The sequence below is a fragment of the Mustela nigripes genome, chromosome 5 (assembly GCF_022355385.1).
Source record: "Mustela nigripes isolate SB6536 chromosome 5, MUSNIG.SB6536, whole genome shotgun sequence".
NCBI lineage: Eukaryota > Metazoa > Chordata > Mammalia > Carnivora > Mustelidae > Mustela > Mustela nigripes.
In genome coordinates this window covers 61,288,802-61,314,002 of record NC_081561.1, presented here as the reverse complement: position 1 = coordinate 61,314,002, position 25,201 = coordinate 61,288,802, and the positions used below count along the sequence as shown (strand labels likewise).

The window sequence follows — 25,201 nt, the reverse complement described above, 5'->3', positions numbered from 1 at the left end:
GAGGTGATGGAGAGGCGTTTCGGGGTGAACTAGGCAGAACTTAATGATGGGGTGAGTATAAAGGCACAGGAGGGGCAGGTGTCAAGAAGACATCCTGATGTCAGGTTCGAGCCTATGAAGATGGGGCACTGGGAGAGTTCAGTTTCATCTGAAGACCTACCACAGGAGCTGCCTGTGAGGAAGCCGGACTGGGGGATCCCAGGCTGAGAGGTCTGTGAGTTTCCCGACAACAGGTAATATGTGAAGGGAGGAGCACGAGGAAGAACATCTGGAGGGTGAAGCAAGAATGGGCCCAGGACTCTGCGTGTCATCACACCACTCAGCACGCTGTGCCCCACCGGGCTACTGCCTCTGCCATTAGGCTAGCACCTCTTCTGAGGAGTGCCACATCAATTCTGTCTTCAGGGCCGCCATATTCCATGGTACCCACTGGGTACTAAAGACATGAGAGAGGGAGAGAGACAGAGAGAAGGGGAGGCCTTTTGTTTCTACAGGATAACACGGAAAAGATTCCCTCAATTCACAAGGGAATCCTTCTCTGAAGAGCATACTGTGTCCTTCCCAAGAGCTGCTTTCGATAAGGGTCACTGGACCCTCCCCAATCATGCTAAATCATCCAGGCGTGTGAGCGCACATGCACATTTACACACAAATCTCCTCCCCACCAACCCCTGCAACATGATTTGTGGTGATGGTGTATTAATAACACACCCATCAGCTGTCAGTTGAACATGTCTAAATATTGTGTCCCAGCAACCAGAACATCACTTTTTTAAATTTAAAAAAAAAAAAAAAAAAAGCAAAATGGCAATTCCACTCATAGCAAAGAGGAGAGGAAGAAAAAAAAAGCCACAGATTAAAGAAAATTAATTTTTCTCTTTTTCCCATTTTGTTTGTTGTTGTTGTTTTTGTTTTTCAACAGAAGAATAAGAAGCTCTTGGTTCCATCTCTTTAACAGTCCAGGGATGGGGTCATCAGGGTGACCTGCCCTGATGACCACGGGGTGTGTTTGCGGACATCTGTGGAGCTCAGGGCAGACTGGTCCCCTGGTCCACAGCCACAAATCCTCTGGCCCAGTGTGAAGTCTCTGACAGGGACAGCAAGAGTTCACAGGAGGGTGTGTATATCCTCCTCATGGCCAAAAGTAACATTCTGGAAAGCAGTGCACAAAGCACAACATACACTATTTCTGTTTGTCCCCATAACAAGCCTGTGAAGGCAGAAGTGCTTTCCCTATTTAAAAGATGAGAGGATTAATATGGGGGGAATAATCTGCACAAGATCACACAATCAGTGATCAAGGACAGACCTCTAATGATCTGATGCCCAAGGATGAGGCTTCCTGGGGTCCCGGGTTCCCCATCACAGATCTGATTAGCATGAAGCTACTTCCCCCGAGTGTGAACCTTCCAGCTTTCTCTTTGACTCTAGAAGGCTGAGGAAAGCCAGTTTCACCACAGTACAGACATGCCCTGGGAATCTGGCCATTGGCCCTGAGCAACCTTCAACCCTCCACATACAGCTATGAACTTGGAAGTATGAAAAGAAACTGATGCACTTTACACCAAAAAAACGTCCTATTTCTAGTCTGAAAGGGGCTATCTTTTACGCACATCAGGAACTTCTCCCCACAGAGAAACACTTGCGGGGGATGTAGCAGGAATGTTCTTCACAGAAATGCTCAGACCACTCTTCTGGAGTCAGAAGATCTGAGTTCAAATCCTAAACTTCCACTGGCAAAGAACCTAGCAGGCTGACCTTGTCCTTCTGTTTTTGGAGACTCAGTTTGGACTGAGGAATGACAATACCTACTGTTCCATTTTCTTTTCGTGAGTATTAAACAAGAGAACATATGGGACGTGCGTGGCACCCAGTGAGACTCCCAGAGCCTCACCGCCCGGGGTGGGGTTCCTGTTGTTTTGTTTTGACTTGGGTACAGTTTAGATCAGGCCTCAGTAACTCAGTGGGGATTGAATTGGGTTTGGTTATTTGTTTCCTGGGCAACCTTGAGCCCTCCCTGTTTCAGTTAGCAGACTGGTGCTTGGGGGGCAGGCGCTGCAGAAGTGGACACCGTAAGGAAGAGAGACAAACTGCAAAAACCATCCACCGGGAAACGTCAGCAGCAGCGGGGACCAATGACCACACTCACCCCACCACCCAGGGTGCCTTCTCTCTTAGCCCTCACAAAGATCCAGAGACACTACGGATAGCCTCACGCACATTAAGCATATTCTTCATGAGGCAGAGAAGTAACCAGAAGAACGTAAATGCTCATGGGACTGGTTCGTCGTTGAGGGAAGCTTTCCCCGGCAGCTCAGCCCCCGCAAAAGAGGCCTTCAGCTCTCCAAGGCTCAGTGTGCTTCAGGAGGTGACTGAGGAGCTTAGAGTGGGGCTGCAGGTCTGGCCAAGTTCTCCCACACGGTTACTGGTAATGAAGGAGGGGCTCTGCTTTCTGGGGTCTTGCCTTCAAGCAGTTCAAGACTCACTCCCCAGACCCCTGCCCCGAGGAAAAGAGAAGAAATTATTTAGTGGCCATCTAAAGCTTAACCTTATCCGTGGTTATCATTCAAGAAGAACTGAAGGCCCTGCAGTTACCCAGAAAGAGTCATTTCATTCCCTCCATGATACCAGATAAAGAGATCGTCTACTCCCTTTCCTGTTTCAAGAGGGCCCCCAGTGCTCAGATTCCTGGAAACTGGCAGTAACTCTGTCCCGATCTGCAGTTTCCTGACTTCTAGTCCCAGCCTCTCGGCCTGTCTCAACAATGGTCCCTCGAAGGAAGCCGGGACACACCGTGCGATGGGGCTGTCCCAGGGCAGTGGGCCTGGGGTGGCTCTGGGGGCCCCCTCTATCACTGGATCTGATGGGAAAATGAGAGTTTGCCTGGTGGAAGCACTGAACTCTCTCAGGGCTCAGGCCAAGGCAGGTGTGAGAGAGGGCCAAAGGAGGCCAACCTAAGCCTTACCATGTTGAGGACACTTACAACCCATTATTTTTCTGTGAGGCAGACCGTCAGGATGTTGCATTCCCATTCTGAGCTAAGCTATGAAAGCTCCGAGGGAAGAAGAGATTTCCAAAGGATCCCCCGTGCCAGTAGTAGCAAACTCGAGGGACTCGAGGGCAGAGGCCTCTGGTCCCAGGCCAAAGAGCCCCCCAGAGAGCATGAAACCACTGCCACTAAAACGGGACTAGGGCCACCAAGTGACTTGAACGTTCTCCAAAAATACTAACAAGAAGGCATTGCTAAAGTGCAAAAAACAAATTCCTATTTATTTCTATTCCATCGATAAAAATGTCCCAGCCTCCTCTGAATGGCTCCTATTTTGTCCTCCTTCTCTCCACCCCCCCCCAACCCCCACAACTCTTGTTGGTCTTTTGGACCCAAACCAAGTCTTCCCTCTCCTTTTGATTATGTGCACATAGATTATCTCCCGCTTCATGGGACACTCACAGGAAATTTAAACATTCTCAGATGGGGTTCTTTTAAGCCCACTTCCCCTGCCCTCCTCCTCCCTACCCCCACACCCGTTGCTGGCGTATTCAGGAAATGCAAACCCAATATAAAGATAACCCGGACCAAACAGAAAAGGAGACTGGCCCTGTGACCTTGTTGGGTAAATGACTTCCCCTCCCTGCACCTCAGACTCAGCTTCCGCAGAACGCGGAGGCTGGGCCCAATGGGCTGCCAGGACGTCCCTCTGGCTCTGACCTTCGAAGGCTCAGCTGAGTGAGCACCCTCAGCCCCTGCTTGGTCCCAGGGACATCCAACAATTCTGAGCCAGGATACTGAGGCACTGGGGTCTTCTACCGCTCATACCTGAGCCCTGAGGGTCCCACTACAGTGGATCAAAAGTGCTGCGAATCGGGATGCCTGATTCTAGTCTCAGTTCTGCCACCTTCTCGAAAAGGGAAGAAAGAGAATGGGGGAGGGTATCTGAGCAGACATATGCTCCAGCTACTGTGTTTTAATTAAAAAAAAAAAAAAAAAAAAGAATAATAATGGAAAGGACTAGTAAAGATTTTTTAAAAAGATTTTACTTATTTATCAGAGAGAGAGAGCACAAGCAGGAGTAGCAGCAGGCAGAGGGAGAAGCAGTGTTCCTGCTGAGCAAGGAGCCCTACGTGGGACTTGATCCCAGGACTCTGGGATCATGACCTGAGCCAAGGGTCGATGCTTAACTGACTAAACTACCCAGGCATACCTATAATAAAGATTTTAAAAATATTTTTAGAGGGGAGACCACACAACAGTGAGAAGGAAGTGATGGTGAATCTCTTAGAGCAGTACTTCAAGACGCAGCTGAGAACATGTGTCCATTGGCTTTCTGTGGCTTTCCCTGGGTCTCCCCGTGTCCCTGTGTCCATAACAATCCTGGCTCCCCAAACTCCTAAGATAGCCCCAGACATAAGGTGTTGGACTTCCTGGTTCTGGAAAATGGCCTCCATGACTGTACCTAGAATAAACCCCTTGTTTCACTGTGCAGGGCTGACCAGGAGAACACAGGCTGGGTTGTCACCCAATGAAGACTATTTAATCTACCAGCTAAGCTCCCCCTGGGCAAAGCCAGTTGAATGGTATAAGTAATCAATCTTGGCTCACAGCTCTGAGTAACTAGAATGGAGGAGGGACGGACAGGAAGCATGAGTCATCATTGGGAGAGAGCTGTTAATAAACTTTGAGGTTTGCAGGCAGGGGTGGGGTTGGGGCTGGGCCCTCAGCTGGGTGGAGAATATCCAGGACATCATCTTGGGAGTTGTGGAGAACAAAGAAGCCCCTCTCTAACCACAGCAACATTAAAGTTCAGGCTTCTAGAATCTTCATCCTTCGTGGAACAGCTTAGAAAAGGAAGACAAGTGGTTGGCTCCAAATAAATCTGATACTCACAGACTGAATATTTATTTATTTATTTATTTATTTTAAAGATTTTATTTATTTATTTGACAGAGAGAGAGAAGGAGTAGGAGAGGAAGAGGGACCAGCAGACTCCACACTAAGTGCAGAACCCAACTCAGGGCTTGATCCCATGATCCTGAGATCATAACTTGAAACCGAAATCAATAGCTGGAAATTCAACTGACTAAGCCACATAGGTCCCCCTTACCTGACTGAATTTTTTTTTTTTTTTTAAGATTTTATTTATTTATTTGACAGACAGAGATCACATGTAGCAGAGAGACAGGCAGAGAGAGAGAGGAAGGGAAGCAGGCTCCCCGTTGAGCAGAGAGCCCAATGCGTAGCTTGATCCCTGGACCCTGAGATCATGACCTGAGCTGAAGGCAGAGGCTTTAACCCACTGAGCCACCCAGGCGCTCCTACAGACTGAGTTTTTAAAGAAAGTTGCCAGTTTCTGTTTTAGGATAGTGAGCTGATGGCCTGGAGTCAACTGAAGCATTGGTTAGAGAGACAGAAGCCAAATGTTAATTAGCTCAAGACCTCCATGCACTCAAGACCACCATGTTCAATGGCCATGAGTGGTCAATCACGCTTGGGAAACCTGGTGAAACACAGTCAAACATTAACTGTAGGACGTCTCCGGGTGTTTGATATGCTAGTGGATGTGGCTCTCCAAGAGGAGTCACAGGGGCCATTTGTCTCATATCTCTATACCTCATGTCACACCATAAGGCCAGCTCCAACCCACCTGCTCCAGCCTTCTCTGACCACAGAGTAGGGCACAGTGCTGTCCTTCATGACGACCCATTCTGTACACCTAACACTTAATCTCATGAAGATGTTTTATTCTTTGTGTCTATTTTTGGTCATAAAGTTTTTGAAGATTAGTAGACCTTATTTTTTTAGAGCAGTTTATGGTCACACCACCTCTATGCATTTTTTAATACCACTTGCCTAATGTATAAAACCTAGAGTCACTATGAATAACAGGCACTGCAAAAAGTTGTTGCATCATAGATATCAAATCAGGGAGTGATACAAATCTGAGCATGATATAAAGCCAAATAATAGAAGGGGGTGTATGAAAAAAAGTGAACATCAGCTATAAGAATGAAAGTAAAATGGACAGTGAGGACGACCTCTCTCACCCCCACTGGACATGTATCTGGCAGGGTGGTTGTGCCATCCTTGACCTTGGGGGGGCGCTCCACAAGGGAAAAGTCCCCAGTGAGTAGTGTCATCAGAGGGCATGGCTTAGAGGGAGGGCTGAGATTTTGGAGTACCCCATTTCTAGAGCCCACAGTTTATATACTCTGCAAATACTGGCCAGATGGGTGTGCTCTGTTTTCCCTCAAACTGCCTTTAAAAACACCCCCAGTTTGAAGTACATAATAGTGAAGCTGGGAATCCCACACGGACCCCTAGATTTCTGCCTCCATTTTCATTGTGGTTCACAAACCAGTTCTTGTCAACTTAACAGCATCACTGAACAAAAGCTTGGGGCTTGAAGGGTATATCTTAGTCATAACAATACTGGCTATTATAGACTGAGTGCTGTAAGGCTCCAAACTCTTGTCACAAGCTCTATGTACATCGTCTTTCTAAAAAATTTATTTATTATTTGAGAGAGAGAAACAGGGCATGTGCGTGCATGGGGGAGGGGCAGAGGGGGAGAGAGAATCTCAAGCCGACTCCACACCAAGTGTGGAGCCTGACGTGGGGGTTAATCTCACCACCCTGAGATTCTGACCTGAGCTGAAATCAAGAGTTGGATGCTCAACCCGCTGAACATTGTCTTATTTAGTCCTTAAATAGTTCTGCCTATTGTCCTCATGGTACAGATAAAGAAACTGAAGTTTAGAGACACTAAGCTAGTACGTCGCAGAGTGAGGTTCAAACTCAGCTCCTCTCCCTGCCCCCAAAGCTCAAAAAAATCTAACCACGGTGCTCTGTGGCCTCCCCTCCAATGAACGGCACACACGAGGAGACAGAAAAACCAAGAGCAGAAAGGATGGGGGTGCGGGAAAGGGAAGGGAGGAAAGTGGGGGAGGAGATAGTGGCATGCAGAGGAGAGGAAGTTGAGATCTGGAGGAGGTGCATAAGGGGTTTGGCATTGGGTCCAGAAGGCCTTTGAGCAGTGGAATGGAGCAGGAAAGTTGCTGGTGCCCGCTAGAGAAATAGGCCACAAAATATGCAGAAGCCATTTCCTCTCTCAAGGGAAGATAAACAATAGATTCATAAACAAATTTTACAAAGCTGTCCAGCTATTTAAAGCATTCTGCTAGGGACTCATATCCTTTGTAAGCATAAAGTTCATCCAACCGAAACGGTCAACAGTTACTTTGGGGAGAGGGAAAGTGGGGAAAGGGGGACAGGTAGAGACACACTCTTTATAGTATGTCACCTGCTAGCCCTAGGGCTGCAGCCAGTTACATGCCCTCTCTGAGCTCTGGTTCACTCTTCTGTGATAAGGACTAGAAATTTCTACTGTATGGAGCTATGGTGAAGAAGAAAGAAGATACTTTCAGGCAATATGGCAGATCAGATAACCCTACCTGACTTTCCCAATCGAAACAACTAACATGCTAGACAAAATTTAGAATATAAATATTGTATACACATCACTGAGCTCATATCAATGCAAGGATTCTTCAAAAGACCAAACACAAAGCCAAAGCAGGAACCCTGGGAGGTCGGCTAGCAGCAAAGCTGACTTTTGCCCTGAGGGTTCCTGTCAAATCCTAGAGATTCTATGTCGTGAGAGCTGCACAGTGTTCAGGACATAGGAGAAAAAAACCTCATTCCTCCATAAAGTTGGGGCTTCACACTCAATGAATGAGAAATAAGTGCACAACACAGGAGGAGACTGCAAAGAAACCTGACTTTGGGCTAGTGGAAAGGGAAACAAATCTCTCCTGAAAATTTGTGTGTGTGTGTTTCTTTTTTTCTCTCTTTTTTTCTTTTTTAGAGAGGGAGAGGGGGGGAGGGGCAGAGGGAGAGGGAGAGGGAGAATCCCAAGTGGGCTCTATCCCCAGTGTGGAGCTGACATAGGGCTCCATCTCACAACTCTGAGATCATGATCTGAGCAGAAATCAAGAGTCAGTGGCTTAACAGACTGAGCCACCCAGGCACCCCTTTGCTTTTAGAGAGAGAGAGAGAGAGAGAGTGCATGAGGGAAGGGGGCAGAGGGAGAGGGAGAGAATCTCAAGCAGACTCTGAACTGAGCATGGAGCTTTAGCTCATGTGACACTGAGATCATGACGTGAGTCAAAATCAAGAGTCAGACACTTAACTGAGTCCTGGCACCCCTCTCCTGAAAATATGTAACCAAAAGCTAGAGCTCACACAGGTTTAGAGTTTGAATTAATGCTTCTTACATAGCCAGAGAAAGCTTAAGTAGAAAATTAATTTGAAGTGATTTTTGGTTGCTAGTGACCCCAAACAATTAGCAGAAATGAATAAAAATTCTTTCTGGAAAAGTCGATGTCAACGAATACCTCAAATAATTCTCAAAGTTTTAAGGAAAATAAGCAGCTTGCAGGAAACAAGACACCATGATTACTAGCCAGCAGACACAAGAGACAGCAGTACTGGACCTCCAGGGATTTCAGAATCTGGAATTACCAGACATGAGAGTTTACAATTTCTTTCAAAGATTTTATTTATTTATTTGACAGAGAGAGAGATCACAAGTAGGCAGAGAGGCAGGCAGAGAGAGAGAGAGAGAGAGAGAAGGAAGCAGGCTCCCTGCTGAGCAGAGAGCCTGATGCGGGGCTCGATCCCAGGACCCTGAGACCATGACCTTAGCCAAAAGCAGAGGCTTTAACCCACTGAGCCACCCAGGTGCCCCGAGAGTTTACAATTTCTAAATAGCTAATTCAACAGGTTAAAAAAAAAATAAAAAAGAAGTTTGCAAATATGAGCAAGAAATAAGAGACTAGAAAAATAATGAGCCAGAACTTTCAGAAACAATAAATAAAACAACCACAAGGAAAATGGATGTAATCACTGGGGGATTAAAGAGCATTTGAGACCCCAAATATGTGAGTTGAATGGAAGGCAGATTTGAGGAAATTATTCAGAGTCAGCCCAGAGAGACAAAGAGATGAAAAATATGAAACAGAGGTTGAGAGCTAAACAGAACAGAATGAGAAGGTCTAACATAAGTCTAACAGGAGTTCCAGAAGAAGATATTAGAGAGAATGAAAAAGAGGCAATAGTCAAAGAAATGAAGGGTGGGAAATTTCCAGGACTGTTGAAAGACACCCATCTTTAGCTCTAGGAATCCCTACAAACCCCAAGCAGAATGAAGACAGAAAAACTTATACCTAGTTACGTGGTAATGGAAGCTGCAGAACACCAAAGAAAACAATGTGTTGTTGTTGCTGTTGTTAAAGGTTTTATTTATTTCTTTGAGAGAGAGAGAGAGAGAGAACAAGTAGGGGGAGTGGGAGAGGGAGAAGCAGACTCCCTGCTGAGCAGGGAGCTCAATGTGGGATTTGATCCTAGGACCTGAGCTGAAGGCAGATGCTTCACTGACTGAACCACCTGGTGCCCTGAAAACAATGTTTTTAACAGAGCCAGAGAGAAATACCAGGTCACTTACAGAGAACAGCAGCTGGACTGACAGCCAACTTCTCAACAGCAATTTCAAAGCCAGAAGCAGTGATACAATGGCTTTAGTGACTTAAGAGAACATATTCAGTAAAGCCACCTTTCAAGACGGAGAAAAAAATAAACACATTTTCAAGCCAACAAAAGCCGAAAACCAAACCAAACCAGACCAGTAAAAACACTTGGGAATTTAACACCACCAGACTCTCACTAAAAGCTAATGCTAAACAAGCAGAGGGAAACTATCTGAGATACATAAAAGAATAAGAAAAGATAATGGTAAGTATGTGCGTACATCTGTATGAACACTTACTGTATGAAACAGTGATGTTTCATGAAGTAAAGACCCTGATGAATTTTGGTCTTTGGTGAGTATCCCAGCTACAACAGCTCGAGTACCCATTGCAAGAACAGAGCGTGTAGAGCTTCTAAATAAGAAGATGGAAAATGGAACAGGGGTGGAGGAACAGCTCAGTCTAGAAGAAACATCAGAAAAAGCTGCAAGTCTATAAAGGTGGTAGAAATCTATCTCAACTCACCAGTAATATACACTGATTCTAAACATCGAGACACCCAATAGCATTGCCTTAAGATATATAAAACTGACAAACCCAATGGGAGATTTTCAACACATTTCTCTCAATAACTGATAGTCTAATCAGACAAAAACAGAAAAGGACATACTATAGATGATTTGCACCATACAATGAATGAATTCATTTTGACCAGCCTATACAGAAAACTATATCCAACAATAAGAGAATATAGCTTTTTATCGAGCGCTCATGGAACATTTGAGGAAAAAAGTTGAAAGGAGATAAAACATGAAAAAGGAACACGCTGAGGGGGTTATGTTTCTTTCTAACTCTCTCTGAGGATCCAAACTTGTTTTGTCTTGATGTACCTCAAGTCTAGAGCAGTGACTATCACAAAGGAGGTTCTTAAGATGTCCTGACCAAAGAATGGTAAGTAGAGGTTCTCTGCGGAGGCTGGCAGAGGCTGAGTGAGCATGGAAGTCCTTTCCAACACAGAGAGGGACAAGGGGGCCCACAAGTGAGTGGGGCCAGTCTCCAGGGTGAATGAATACCAACAAGAAAAACAGAGTCATGACCGCCATCTTCCCATTTGAAAAGAGAGTCATGTGGAAGAGATTTTGAAAGCCCAGTCTTTGTGGTTCCATAAGGCAGAGCAGTGAAGGGCAGACCAGAATCACAGAGAAAAAGAGTTGCTTCCAAATTAGGAAGAATTTTCTAGTAATTCACTGCTCAACTTTGGTTACAAATTGGCCTGGCTGATCCTTTAAGACCTCTTACAACCCTGTGTGGGACAGGAGTCTGTCCGGGGAGTCCCACATCACAGACTAAATGTCTTTCAGATCCCATTCTTTCCAGGGAGTCCTTCACCCCAAATTGCCTGGATATACAATCCCTAAAAGATATGCCAAAGGTCCCAGATTCAGGAGGTAGTAGAGGAACATTCTTTCAGAACACGGTGCGAGATCACAGAAGCACAGAGAATTAGTTAAAATAAAAATGCCTGAACCTTCCAGGAGAAAGGCAAGCAAGCTTACCTTGACCTCTGCAGCTGATGGTTGAGTTGGGGGCCTGGCTCTGGGGGCTTCTCCTGCGGCCGGGCAGTCATGCTGCTCTCATGCTGCTGGGCAGGTGGGAAGAGGAGACCTGGTTCTGCGGGGGCAAGAGCAGGAAAGGTCACTCCTTCACTGTCTGCTCCTAGCTCTCCATTACCAGCCTGAAGGGGATCCTATCTGAAAGCCCAGGGAGTTCCTGAGGCTAGCCTCACCCACTCTCATGTCCTCGGGGAGCAGAGAGGCATGGATGGGACAAACATTTCCCACGCCCTGCAATGTGCCATGCAGGGATCTGGGGAATGAGTCTGAAAAGATGGATTAGATGCACTCCCTACTCTCAAGAAACAGTCAGAGAGAAAGAGAGAGAGAGAGAGAGAAGGGAAGGAGGGAGGGAGACGTGCACATGTTTCATTACAATATAATTTGGTAAGTGCTGTGATTTCCCCAAATTCATTCAGCAGCCTACCTGTCCCACAGGGAGCAGAGGCAGCTCACAAGCGCTACCCACAGGCCTTCCCAAAGAACTTGGCAGGAAGGAAAGGAGTTGTCTCTGTGTTTTAATTTCCAACCCATCGTAGGTCACTCTTTTTATAAAAGATAATGAAAATGAACTGGTGGATAAATGAAATAAAAAAATGCTCATACAAAGCACCATCTCTTCGATGACCTGACTCAACAGATCACTCTGTCCAGTCGGGATGGAAATTTCTAAGTGCTTCCTCACCATTTCTGTACTCGTCTCGTGGACGGGTGAGCAATTTGTGGCCAGCGCCATCCGCAAACCGCAGTTGGGTCGCATCCGTGGAAGTTCCCAGGTTGTTGGGCTGATCTCCTGAGAGGGTGGCTAGCAGTGTGGTTGATGCCAAATTCACCCCCTGGACTACAGATCAGAGTCTCTCTCCTGGAGGAAGGCCACAGCAGGGGCTTTGGGGAAAGCATCTGGGTAGAGCCAGTGGACTTGCTGGGCTCAGGTTACAGAGCATGGGATTCATGAAACCTGGTCAGAATTTCCCAGCCCTAACTCTGGCAACCTCGCCAAAGCTACCACTGTTATCTGTTAAAACGGACTGGGACATTGCAGAAAAATCAGTTCCAAAATGTCAAGAGGGCTGCTGGTGCTCATTCCTATCATTTAATGCCATAAAAAAGTTTTTTTAAAATTGAGAACTCCTTTGTCTGTGACAGCCAGCTCAAAAAAAAAAAAAAAAAAAAAAAATCAAAAAAACCTTTAAATGCCTATTGCCTTAATACTTGAGGGAGAGATTACAAGTCATTTTCACCCATTTGAATGTTTAAGAGAAAGTGTTCATTCCTCTAAACTCTGAGCTTTTAAGTAGTTCCTATTTTAAACTTTAGAAGATAGCTCCACAGAAGAAAAACTTCCCCCTTTCTAAGTCTTTTTTTGTTTTGTTTTAACGCAAACACTCATATATTCTCACTCCGTGCTTCAAATGCTAAATCATCTGCAATTTGGTAGTTTGAAGCTCATGAAATTCTAGCGAGAAGCACATCAGATAGAGGCTTATAGCAACAGAATGCTTTTGAACCGATGTCTGTGATGTTATAAAGATTGCATATCATTATCTCTGAATGGTGGGGAAGAGAAGGTTATGGCAATAGCTGTTTATGTACAAATAAGTCAATATAGTAACTGGCAAGCCGCGTAGAAGACATTAGCAAGAAGCTAAATTACAGTGTGTGGTGAGAAGCAGGGATGCACGTCCTCAGTTTCCATGACTAAAGGCCTGTGCCATCTCTCAGCAAGGTCCCAGCCACAGCCTGAGTCCTTGCAGCTGATTGTCTCAGGGGCAAGAGCTATGTGAGGCAACCAGAGAGCCAAATGTGACTGGTCCTCTGCCGTAAGTCAGGTGCTGGGCTGGCCTCCAGGGTCCTCAACACGGGTGCTCCTTCAAGGTGGCCCAAGACAGACATGGAAGCAGGGATTTACAACCTCCCTACCCTGCTAAAAAAACAAAAACAAAAACCGCACACACTGGCTGGAGTTAAGGGAGAGGAAGTCAGTAACTAGCTCGATCCATCTCTCCAACCATCCATTCATCCATCCAGTGATGACTGAGAGATGGTAGGCACCATCTTCAGCCGCAAGGCACTAGGCAGAGAACAGGTGAGACCACAGTGGTCCCTGCCTTCACGGAGCTTATAGTCTAGAGGGAGAAACAATGAGAAGTAACTGTAATAGTGATGTGCTCTAAAGAAGTATGGCTACTGCTTTAAGAACACGTGATGGGGGTAGACTCGTCACGGAAAAGGGTCAGTGGCGTTTTCAGAATGAACTGTTCTTTAATCGGAGCCCTAAGAGCACATTAGTGAAGCAAAGCAGAGAGGGCGGGAGAGGAACGAGAGAGAAAAGGTGTTGCTGGCACAATGAATGGCCTGTGCAAAGGTCCTGTGATTAGAAGGAGCAAGGCACATTCTAGTTAAAAAAGGAGGCTTGTAATAAGGACCAGATCGGTTCTTGGCCTCACACCACGCTTCAGTCACTGTGGTATTCAAGGAAAGCACGAAAGTTGTGCAGGTTTTTCAAAAGTGCCTAGGAAGTTACTTATGGCAAGCCAGGAGCAGAAGGTGCATACATACACACATATGGCATAATTTTCTCTCACCCTAAGCAGGCACAAGGAATCCAAAATAGGGGCTTCCTCGCTCTCCCTCCAATTTTAGACCAAGTTTTTGGCCAAGTTTTCTTACCTATTTTCTTTACAGCAGTGGTGACTTGGTTAAATTCAATTCGGCCAGTAGTAACTAAAGACTAGCTGATCAGCGTTGATAAGAGAGTGAGTGTGTGGGTTTTGGAATGCGAATGAGCATTCCATTATTAAGATTATTGCTGGAGAAGCATCCTGCGGGGGAGGGGGCGCTCCTTTAAGAAAAGTCATATGATTTCAGGCATGGAACATGAGCTTTGGGGCCTAGCAGGCCTGGGTTCAAATGTGACTCCACCCCTCACTGGCCATTTGGCCCCTGTTCTTCTGTTAAAATGGGATTAGCTGTACCTCCTTGCATGGGTCTCAAGGAGATCAGCAAGAAGCACACTGCCTGGCTCCCAGAAGCCCCCGAATAAGGGGCAGCATCACCATCAATGCACCCCAGTGAGCAGGGGACAGGGACAGCCACAGCCCTCCCTCCCTGTGAAAATCAACAGGAATCCATGAAATGATCTCCCAGGCACTACTGGGGCTGTAGGGGAGCTTTGCAAGGACTCAGGGGTTACCCCTCAGTGGCTAGGTATCCTGGTGACTCATGGTTTCTTGGTGTGTACCCTCAATGGTCCCCCGCCACCTTGCTCAGAGTCCGCAGCCAGAAGTCCTGCTCTCCGCATTGAGTCACACCTCATCTGCCCCAGGCTCAAGTGCATCTGAGAAATCCAGATGTCCCTCCGGGGACTGATGAGGAGCCCCACTCAGGAACTCTGGGGTCCCATCATGGGTGGAGCCAAGGGTTTCCTCTGGACAAACAGCGGAGTCCCCAAAGGTAGAGGAAATGGACCAGCATCCTACCACAGACTAGGCATGGTGCTGGGACTTCCCAGCAATCGCCTCTGATATTGACAACAATGCTGCTGAGTCACTGTGGGTATCACAATCTAACAAGGAGGAAACTGAGGCCTGCAGACTTGCCCAAGACCACAGAACTGAGCGCTGGAGCCAGACCCTGAAGCCCGGAAGCCCTTCCTCTTTACTCCAGCACCACACTGCCTCACGGGGACAGAAATCTTACTATCTCTTTCCCAGGCGACCAAGGAGGACACAGCCCTGGGAGGCTGTGTGCCGTTCCAAGAATCTGCAGCCAGCAAGCCACCAGGCATGGCCAGACTCTTCCCACTGCCCCACATGGCTGTTTGGGCCTCAGTTTCCCTTTTGCACACTCATGGGGACAAATACCCCTTACATACCACACTCTTTTCAGAGTTAAGGGGCAGGGGAGACAAAGATTAAAGATCTGGGGGGAGGGAAAAAATTAATTTACAATAACACTTTAAATGGGTACTGAGAGGCTCAAACCAAAGAGGGAGGGTTCTATTCAGCCACAAAGTGGTTGTAAAGAAAAGAGCAGCTCAGGGATGCCTGGGTGGCTCAGCTGGCTCACGGCATGATCTCAGGGTCCTGGGATTGAGCCTGGTATCAAGCTCCCGGCTCAGTGGGGAGTCTGTTTCTCCCTCTGCCTCTGTCCACCTCCCCCTCCCCTTGCTTGTGCTCACTCTCTCTCTCAAATAAATAAATAAAATCTTGAAAAAAAAAGAAAAAAGAAAAAAGAAAAAAGAAAGTAAGGAAGAGTTCACATCCTGCCCTGATGGGTTCGGGGAAGGCTTAGCTGGGGACACAGGATATACAAGAGGGAGCCTCTGAAATGGGAAGCAGGACCAAATGAAGTCTGGAGAAGTCCCTCCATGCCACCCACAATAAATTAGGAATTGGCACAGATTTTATTTTTATTTTTTAATTTTTTTTAAAGATTTTATTTATTTATTTGATAGACAGAGATCACAAGTAGGCAGAGAGACAGACAGAGAGAGAGGGGATCAGGCTCCCGCTGAGTGGAGAGCCCGATGTGGGGCTCGATCCCAGGACACTGGGATCATGACCTGAGCCAAAGGCAGAGGCTTTAACCCACTGAACCACCCAGGCACCCAACACAGATTTTAAAAAGAAGGAAAAGGAGGGGGAGGGGAACGATGAGGAGGAGGAAGATTCAATCTGTAGCTTTAATTTAAGAAACAGTCTAAAGAGTGATGGATGCAATGAGGAGTCTCAGACTCTAGGTGCTCGGGGGTCAACCCTTCCATCCAATGAGCACTATGCAGAGACAATGCGGGCACGGAAGAAGATCTCATCTTCAAGTGACACATTCCCCCCAACAACCAGGGGAGGCTCGGAAGCTTTTAAGATGGGGTGGGGGGTACTCATTCACTCCCCAAGCATCTCTTCTTTTGGTGCCCCACTCCCATTTCCACTGAGGTTGAGAAAAAAATAGCTGTCTGCACGGCAGGAGGGGGTTCTGCCCAGGCCACTATGAGTTAATCCAGCCTCTTGCACCTGGTTACTCCAGAACACAGAAGCTCGGCCATTCACATCAGTACCAGAATAGCTCAAACACTGAGAACATATCATCAGACAGACTCACTGTAGACTGATGGTGAACAGCAGGCCACTAGCCACTCTGCAACCTCCTCTGGCCTCCTACACCCCTATTCATGGCCCCAGCCAGCCTGTGTTTAGGGTTTCACACACCCACAAGCTCTTTCACACCCCAGGGCCTTTGCACACACGGACCTCTCTGACTAGGATGCTCTTCTCCTGGCTCCTCCCTCATTAGCATCTAGTCAAGTTTTCAGGTTAAAGTTTCAGCGAGACTTCTGACTCTCCAGAAATATAAGTGTGCAGCAGTACTCATCACAGTTGCAATCGGTTAATTATGTGCTTAGCAAGCTGGTCTCCCCAGTCAGACTGTGTAAGCCCTACTATGGCATGGACAATGTCTCTCTCTTTTTTTAACCATTGTGTCCCATGGCTCGCCCAGCAGTTCTCAATCCTGGTTGCACATCAAAATCATCTGGGGAGTTTACAAAACCACGGATGCCTGGGTTCTACCACAAACCTATTAAACAATAGTGCTTAAAGCTTGCCAAGTGGTTGTAATATGTGGCCAAGGCTGAGAACCGCTGACATAAGGAGGTCGTGGGTGCTAGGCTTATGTCCTACAGCAATCTTGCAGTGGCCTGGGGCGTTACAGTAGACCTTGCTCCCATTGCTTGTGTATACAATGTAGCATTTAAATGTTGTTTTTCACTCCAGAGATTAAATTTGAGGAAATTCCAGAAGAGGGAAACAAAATCCTCATTGTTAGAAAGGAATACTATGCCTTTCGCTCAGTTCTCCCTATATAGTCCCCCTCCCCAACACACCTCTGTCTGTTTACTCTGCTTTATCACCTTGATCCTCAGAGCCATTAAATTAACCTCATGCGTTCCTGAAATACACTTAAATACCGGGGATGAAATCTACTCTTTTTTTTTTTTTTTTTTTTTTAAATTAAAACAGGCCTCGCTATACAATGCAATAGGATGCAAAAATTTCACACTGAGTTTTAGTAAAACAGCAGAGTTCAAAGCCAGTTTGCACTGGGACAGGCTTGCTGAAGCAGCCTTTCTGTCCCCAGGTGACCTATGTGCCTAACGAAGCGTGGGCAGCCCTGGTCTCTCCAGCTGCACTGTCCAACATAGTAACTACTAGTCACAAGTGGCTCTTTCCATTAAAATAAGATGAAATGAACTTAAAAACTCAGTGCTTCCAGTTTTACTCGCCACATTTTAAGTACTCAGTAGCCACATGTGGCTAGTGGCTACCATATTGAATGGCACAGAACAGAACATTTCCATCACTGCTAAGAGTTCCTTCTAGAGCAGAGTATTGCTACATGGGCGCTAGTGACATTTGGAGAGGGATAGTTCTTTCTTGTGGGGAGCTTCCAGCCTATGGTGGAGTGGTATTTCTTGACCTTGGATGATTTTTGCCCTTCAAGGAACACCTGGCAATGTCCAGAGACAGCTTTTGGTCCTCACAGCTAGGGATTCTACTAGCATCTAATGGGCAGAGGCCAGAGATGTTGCTAACATCCCTATAGCTCACAAGGCAGTCCCCACAACAAAGAATGCCCTGGTCCCAATGTCAGTAGTGCTGAGGTAAGAAACTACTCTAGGTTCAACAAGAAAACACAGCCTTTCTCAGTAAAACTGGTGGCAGGAGACTCATAAAACCAAAGGGCCCCTAACCCCCTCCTTCCTCAAATTCAGAGAACAAGTATCTAGGCAAACAGGTGTCTCTATTTGTCAAGAATGCAGGTTTCCAGAATAATCTATGAATTCATTTTTAAAATGAAGTCCCTGCACTTGGAATCCTCAGGACTGGGAAAAGTAGAGATTCACTTCTAGCACTGTGGTTTGGAATGTGTGATTGATTCCACAGGAAACCAAGTCTGCCTGTTAGATGTAGATATGCCTTTGTTGACACTTCTACTTATTCGGGAGTATTTGCTGAGAACCTACTATGAGTTGGGTACCTTTCTAGTGCTAGAAACAGAGCAGTAAATAAAAGAAGCCAGGTTCCTGACCTGTGGAGTGGACTTTACACTAGGGAAGACCAACAGTACACAAGGAAACAAATACACCAGCAGTGGAAAGTGGGAATGATACTGTCAGGAAGGAAAACAGGACAGGGTAAGGAGACTGCGGTAAGGGGGACGGATGCCTGAGGTCATCCCCCTGAAGAATGAACAGGGAAGGTCAGCAGAAAAAGTGACATCTGGGCAGAGACCTAAGTGAACTGAGATTGAACAAGGTAATTCAAGGAGGCAAGAGAGTCCCAGGCAGGGGGAAGAGTGGATGCTGGGTCCTTTGATGATATGAGCTTGGGGGAGAGAAGAGGGCTGGTAGAGACATCAGTGAGGCAGTAGGGGCCAGGTGACAGTGCTAGGAAGTCACTGGATGGCTCTGAGCAGAGGAGAGACGGGGCCTGGTTAATGTTTCACAGAGAGAACAAAGTATGCGAGGACAAGAGTGGAGAAAGACCAGTTATGAGGTTGCTAAGGTTTTCCAGGCAAGACATGGTGATGACATTATTAATCAATCAATCAACGAAATCATTAATACTAATACCGGCTCTCTACTTGGTCAATGCTATTCATATTCTATCTTGGATAGATCATGGGCAGACCAAGCATCCTATTCAAGCTACCTGTATGGGAAAATACACTCTAAGTTCCAAATGGTCAGCTAGGGTTTTAAGCTGAGGACCGAGTGATCTGAGAAAAGATGGCAGGGAAAGGGAGTTGGGAGTTGGGAAGCTCTGCAGGAGGAAAAAGGGAGAAATCCCCAATTACCATCCCCCCTTTCTCCAAAGGCGTCAGAGAAGGGGAGTCTGAGAGGGCCCTTCCCACCATATTCTTCCCAGGGTTGTTGGGTAGCCAGTGGTTGAGACCCACTCGCCCACTATAGGCAGAGCGGAAGGGGAAGGACTGGTTCCCCCAGAAGGATGGCATTGCAGCTGAGAACGAAGGAGGGCATGGCATCTCTTCCAGAAGCGAGAAAGACTCTACTTCTGGGGTTTCTCGTGTTGAAGGGCAACACAGGGTCAGGGAAACAGCCATGGAGTCAGCAGACGTAGCACAGAATAATCTAGCCATGTTTCTTCCTAACCGTACAACACTGAGCATGCTGCCCGATCTCCCCAGCATCTGTAAAATGGAAACGAGACCCTGCCTCTCAGTGGGGTTAGAAGGGGTCAGATCAGACAACACCCATGCTCAGAGTAAAAACTGCTTCCAGTCCACGGGCCAAAGTTTGGACACGCAAGTCTTCTGGAGTAGAGGCAGAACCCACCACAGTCCACGGGCGTGTCGGCGGGATTCAGCTCTATCCCTGGGAAGGGGCTTCCCTTTCATTAATTTGTTTCTCCAACACACACTCACTAGGTCTCAGTGCTGACCATGGTTTCTGGAAAAAAGCGAGAGGATGATGCAGCGTCTCCTCTCTAGGAACACAAGAGCAGTGGGAGTGGTGGGAGATGCGACAAAGGGTCCTCTAATCCTCTTTTTCCCTTGGTGTGTGGTGACCCCACTCAGATGGTTTTCACACCGTTAAGACCCTGGGGACCCACCCTCCAGCCTGGCCAGCAGGTCTGATTGGTTCTCCTGGAGGAAAAGGATGGGGAGGAAAAGGCAGGGCTGGCTGGGTCGATGGGGACGCAGGAAAAGCGACTGCTTTCAGCCAGGCCTTCCCTCCAGCCGCCTCTTCCTCCCTGCAGTGGACGAAAAAGAAAAAGACCAGGACAGGTCAGGGGCCAGAAGGACACCTGATTCTGACCCTCAGATGGCCTAGTGCTCGGCATCTTCTCAGGCGCTTCCCTAGGAATGTCTTCACGAGAAGGCCCCAGCTCTGAGTCATCCGAAGCAGAGAAGGGACCTTGTAAAAATAACTCCCGAGTATGAGGAACCTGTATTCACATTATTCATGAAACAAAGAACAAAAAAGCAGGGCAGGAAGCAGAGGAGGAAAGTGTCGTTCACGTCAGTTTTCTTCACATGACAAGCAGCCAGGAACTCATTTGCTGAGCCCCATCTCTCCCTCTCTCCCCTCCTCTCTCCTTAGAGCGATTACATAAGCTGGAGAGAGGGTCTCCTTTTAACCTTTTGACTCTCCCACCCACCCTCCCTCAACTGTCACCCCCAAATCTGAGCCTTCCCAGTAATCCGGGACCGTATCCAGAGGGGCGCAGGCGGGGTCTACCCAGACACAGGGAATTCCCATGAAGCCCCAAGAGCCTCTGCCAGGTGCCAAGGGCAGCATATCTGCCACTGTGACCAAAAATATTTTAGTAAACATCTATAAAAACAAAAGGAAAATACCTTATAATCCATCACTTTGGGAGAATATTTATTTCAATTTTTTTTTTTTTTGCTCAATTTTTAAGGAACTATGGTTTGAGATCATATTGTATATATAATTTTGTATCCTGTTTCTAACATAAGCATTTTGGCATGTTATTAAAAGCTCTTTGTAAATATTAGCGTTAACTGTTGGATAATAATTCACTGAACATTATGGTCCATTCCCTAATGTTATAAGGAACAGGAACCCGTATCCTTCCTGGACTTATTTTCCTAATAATGCAGGTACTTTTAAGTGACCCATCTCTGAGCATTTACTACTTTGTACCTGGGACCCTGCCTCCTGCCATGTCAGCTGGCTGGGAAGGTCAGATGTGGGGATGGCTTAAGAGCATACTATCCCATGCAGAATAGATCCCCTTTCTCCACACTTGGAGCTTCTACCCCTCCCTTGGTTGAGGGCCGCCTCCTAGTCCACTCTTCCTTCTCCCAGAAAAACCAGGGCCTCACCCTCATTCTGTTGAGGGGGAACTCCAGGTCTGAAAAGCAGAGGACATGTGGACAACTGAAAGACCTCGGGTTGGTCTTCGGGTGTCAGGGCTGGCCAACCACAGCCTGCCCACAGCCAGCCCCCTATATATATGCGAAGAGAGCTTTCACAGAACACAGCGACACCCATCATTTACATATTGTCTACTGCTGCCTTCAGTACAATAAACAGACTTGCGACAGAGACCATATGGCCCACAAGCCTAAAATATTTAGAACTTAGCTCTTTAAGACCGTTTGCTGACCCTTGTGTTTGAAGGCCAAACATCCTCCAAAATCCATGCTCCCCATTATTTAGTGAGAGGTGTCCTTCAGAGGCAGTTGCCCAGCCAGGAACCCCATCTGCCAGCTCTTCCTGCAAGATGGGACCCTATGACTAGTTCTCATCAATGAAACAAGGGCCTGGGGACATATGTCATCTTGGGGCCCTGCTGGCGAAGAGGTAGGTGAGCTTCTACTACCTTCTTTTTTCCCTTCCACCTGAACCCAGGGGCCTCCTGGGCCTGCAGTAGTGTTTCCTTGCTTTCTTCATCATTATTCCCCAGAAAGGAGCAGTTTTGTATATTTTTTTCCTAATTGCCTTCCTCCATGAAATTATACCACAGATACACCATATATCTGGTTAGCTACCATGTATAGATCCATCATATTTATGTAAGGAATGTAAAATTTTTTTTGCCCCGGGAACTAATTTTTGCTCCCCTGAGTGTGATATTAACCCCACTGAGAATGTACCCTCTAAAATATAGCAGAGTCATAAGACAGAGGTACCTGGGTCCCTGAATAACCCTGTGGAGGAATACCAGGCATTCCTCCAGAACACTTGCTTTTGACCGTTATCAAGGGCAAGACATAATTGATCATGGTAAACTCCCCCAAACCAGAAGATAACTGTGGCAGCTAATGTTGCTTTAACAATGATAATACAAGATCTAAACTTAATCATTTTTGTTTCAAAAGTATAGATTGGATAGATATGTAATATTAGAAACAGAGAATCTCTCCTAAATCCCAAAGAAAGTAAATTTGGGATTAAAAGCCCCTACTTAGATGGGGGAGAGTTTAGCCTGTTATCTGTAGAAGTGATTTGGCAAAAATTTTAAACAGATTCAAGAAGGGTTGAGATTCCATCTTTATTAGATGGAACATGGATAACACATTACTTATATTCTTTTCATATAGCTAAGTCACTGCACAGACAAAAGTAAAGGAAGTAAGATTTTAAAAAGACATCACTTCAGGATGCCTGGGTGACTCTCAGTTCGTTAAGCATCCAACTCTTGATTTCGGCTCAGGTCATGTTCTCATGGTCAAAAGATCGAGCCCCATGTCAGGCTCCAAGCGGGGCATGGAGCCTGCTTAAGAGTCTCCTTCTCCCTCTCCCTCTGCCTACCCGCCACCCTACACTCATATTCTCTCCAAGAAAAAAAGAAAAAAAAAAAAAGACATCATTTCAAATAACAAAGGAAATAGGTAAGGGTTACTAGGGAAGAGACTGGAACAACTTTGTGGAAAATAAACAGATGATGCAAGGTTGGAAATTGATGATGCAGGCACAGGAAGCCTGAGTCCAGAGTAGATGTGAGTATCATGGGAGCCCATCAGCCTGGCAGAATGGCCAAGAGGCTCATGACTCAGGGCAATGGAGGGCAGGAATCAGATGTGAGGCTGAACAGGGGGGGATTATATGAAATCTGAAGTCAAGAGGAGTTGAATCCTCTATAGGTGGCTGACAAGCAGTCAGGTATCTACTCTCCCGAGCAAAAAAATGGCATTTTTTCCCTGAAGAAACTGAATGGACCCAAAGAAAAGATATGAGGTCCAGAAAGCAGTAGAACAATAGTAAAATAGTAATAGTAAATAGTAAATAGTAATAGTAAATAGAAAATAGTAAAATAGTAAAGGAAAATCCCAGATGACAATGTGTAGCAGGCCTAGAGAGCAACCAGATCAAACTTGAGGAGAATAGAGGCTCTGGGAGAAAGGGAGGATATATAAAATACCCAACTGGCTGGAGGGTTTGGGAGGAAGGAAAATGACAATATGATAACAACAAATGGTTAAAAAAAAAAAAAAAGGCAATAAAATACTCTTGGAAAAATAAAAGGCTGCTCCCCAAAAGACTCCTAATATATTATTACTTGGTTCCAAAGAGGATAATATATCAGGTCTCAGGGTCACACACTTTAAATGCCTTCATGGTGAAGCAAGTAAGTTAATGATCAGAGCAGGTTAAGTATCACGCACATGCATACACTGAATGAGTAGGTGGGGACTGTAAAAACTGGTGTAGGCATGCCCATTCTAAAGAAGGCATCCTCAAGCTGGGTTACCATTTGGGAAGTCAGACCATATGTGCCAGAGCTTCCAATTTTAAATCAATATCCCAAACTCTAACTCTTTTATGAAAATTCTATTTTAAAATATTGGCTGAAATTAAAAAAAAATCACTAGGCAAACCAAACACGTATGTCCAAGGGCAGACAGCCAATACACAATTTATTATTTACATATTCACAGTAAGACAAATCCTATCTGCTGATTTTTCAGTCTTAAGGATCAACCTACAGTTAAAGCACAGAAGATTTAATGGCCATTAGAAATAAAAATGTAAATGCTATCACCTTTATTGTAAAGGGAAAAAAAAATAGAGATGACTTAAATTGGAAAATGGGAGGTAGCTGGGGTACGAACACTAACATCTTCATCTTACTGAGAAGAGAATCAAGAAATATTGTTGTTAATGAACAAGAAATATGACAGCAAGAATCTCTGGTTATAAAGCTAACCAAATAGAGGAACTATAAATAACAATACAACTATGTTGTGAGGATGTGGGGAGGGAGGTAGAAGGGTGGTATGAGTGAGCTAAATCATCACCTATCACAACAGGAAGTGAGTTGATAATTTCTAAAATAGGAGTGAAATAAAAGCACCTTCTTTTCAAATATGGAGATAAGTGCCAGAAAGAAGTAACTGAAAGAGTTAAAAGTGATTGCCCCCAAGGGAGTGCGGCTGGGTTAGGGAGAGAAGGGGACAGGAGACTGTTATTTTTGTTATAAATTCTTCTGAATACAAACACCCCAACCCTAGTGGAAAAAAAAAAAAAAACGTTTGAAAGAAAATGAAACAGATCACTTCATGGGTTTGCCTACTGAGATAGGTAAGTAAGCCTATAAGCTGACTGAGTAACATAGTATGGATGGCACCCAAAAGAGTTTAAATGGAGATAATTTAGTGAATGGACAGAGGTTAAGGGAACCAACAATATATGGTACAGCGCTCAGAGACTAAGACCAACAAGAAGCCCTTACCACTCCTGGATGTGAAGGGCAAAGGAAGGGAATGGTGTTCCTGGAGCCCAGTGAGGCTAGAGCTCTGGGAGAGGGGCTGAAGCTGTAAACAAACAAACAAACAAACAAACACAGCCACTGCCAGAAATCAGATAAAGCAAAAAGGAACCAAGAGGATTAATACTCCAACCTTTCCTTCCTCTGGTTCTTGACTCTCAAGAACCTCTGGTGCTGGCATCTCCCATTAGTCAAACCCAATTAGAAGGTAAAGTAGAGAAGTCCAGCTGATGCAATCCACAGAGGCCAGCCTCCCAAGGACACAGCAAGGCAGAGAATGGATCTAGAAGAAGGCAGGCAAAGAGAGAACAACCAACACACATTCTCACACTCTCCATTACCTGAGAGTTAAAAAAAAAAAAAAAAAAAAAAAAAAGATTAGATGCCCAGAGTGGTAACTCTGCCCTTCTCTAGTTCAGCAGCAGAACTATGGGTCTGCCATGAAGAAGTGATAAATGATGTGTAATTTCCCCCCAATTTTAATTTGTAAATATAGATGGAGGACCTCCATATTTAAGTCCTGCATTTAGTCAAGGAGAAGAACCAGGATGTATGAAGTAAGAATCCCATCAACATGAAAAAAGGAGAGAGACAGGCCTACACAGCAAGGTAATGATACAGGGTGGTCTGACGAACGTCCAGAAATGTGCAACCACACATCTCCAAGACCCAAACCAGGAAGCAACACACCTCCCCAGGCTTTCCTGAACAGGGAAGATGGGATTGGCTCTTGAAGGACAAGTGCAATTAGATAAACAAGAGAGAGCAGCACCTGAGACATGTTCAGGGGCACTGAGTGGGTCT

At 45.9% G+C, this 25,201-nt stretch overlaps 1 protein-coding gene across 14 annotated transcripts in view; it reads right to left on the bottom strand.

Annotated features, from left to right (window-relative positions):
* The window catches only part of TRERF1 (transcriptional regulating factor 1), a 201,373-nt gene that overhangs the window by 55,154 nt on the left and 121,018 nt on the right, over window positions 1-25,201 (bottom strand). For 12 of the 14 annotated variants that reach the window (XM_059400459.1, XM_059400462.1, XM_059400470.1 and 9 more), the window contains one exon: window positions 11,079-11,193. The exons of the other annotated variants lie outside the window; for them this stretch is intronic. The gene's annotated coding sequence lies outside the window, so the exon portion shown is untranslated. The remainder of the gene's footprint in view (window positions 1-11,078; window positions 11,194-25,201) is intronic. 14 annotated transcript variants of the gene reach the window in all.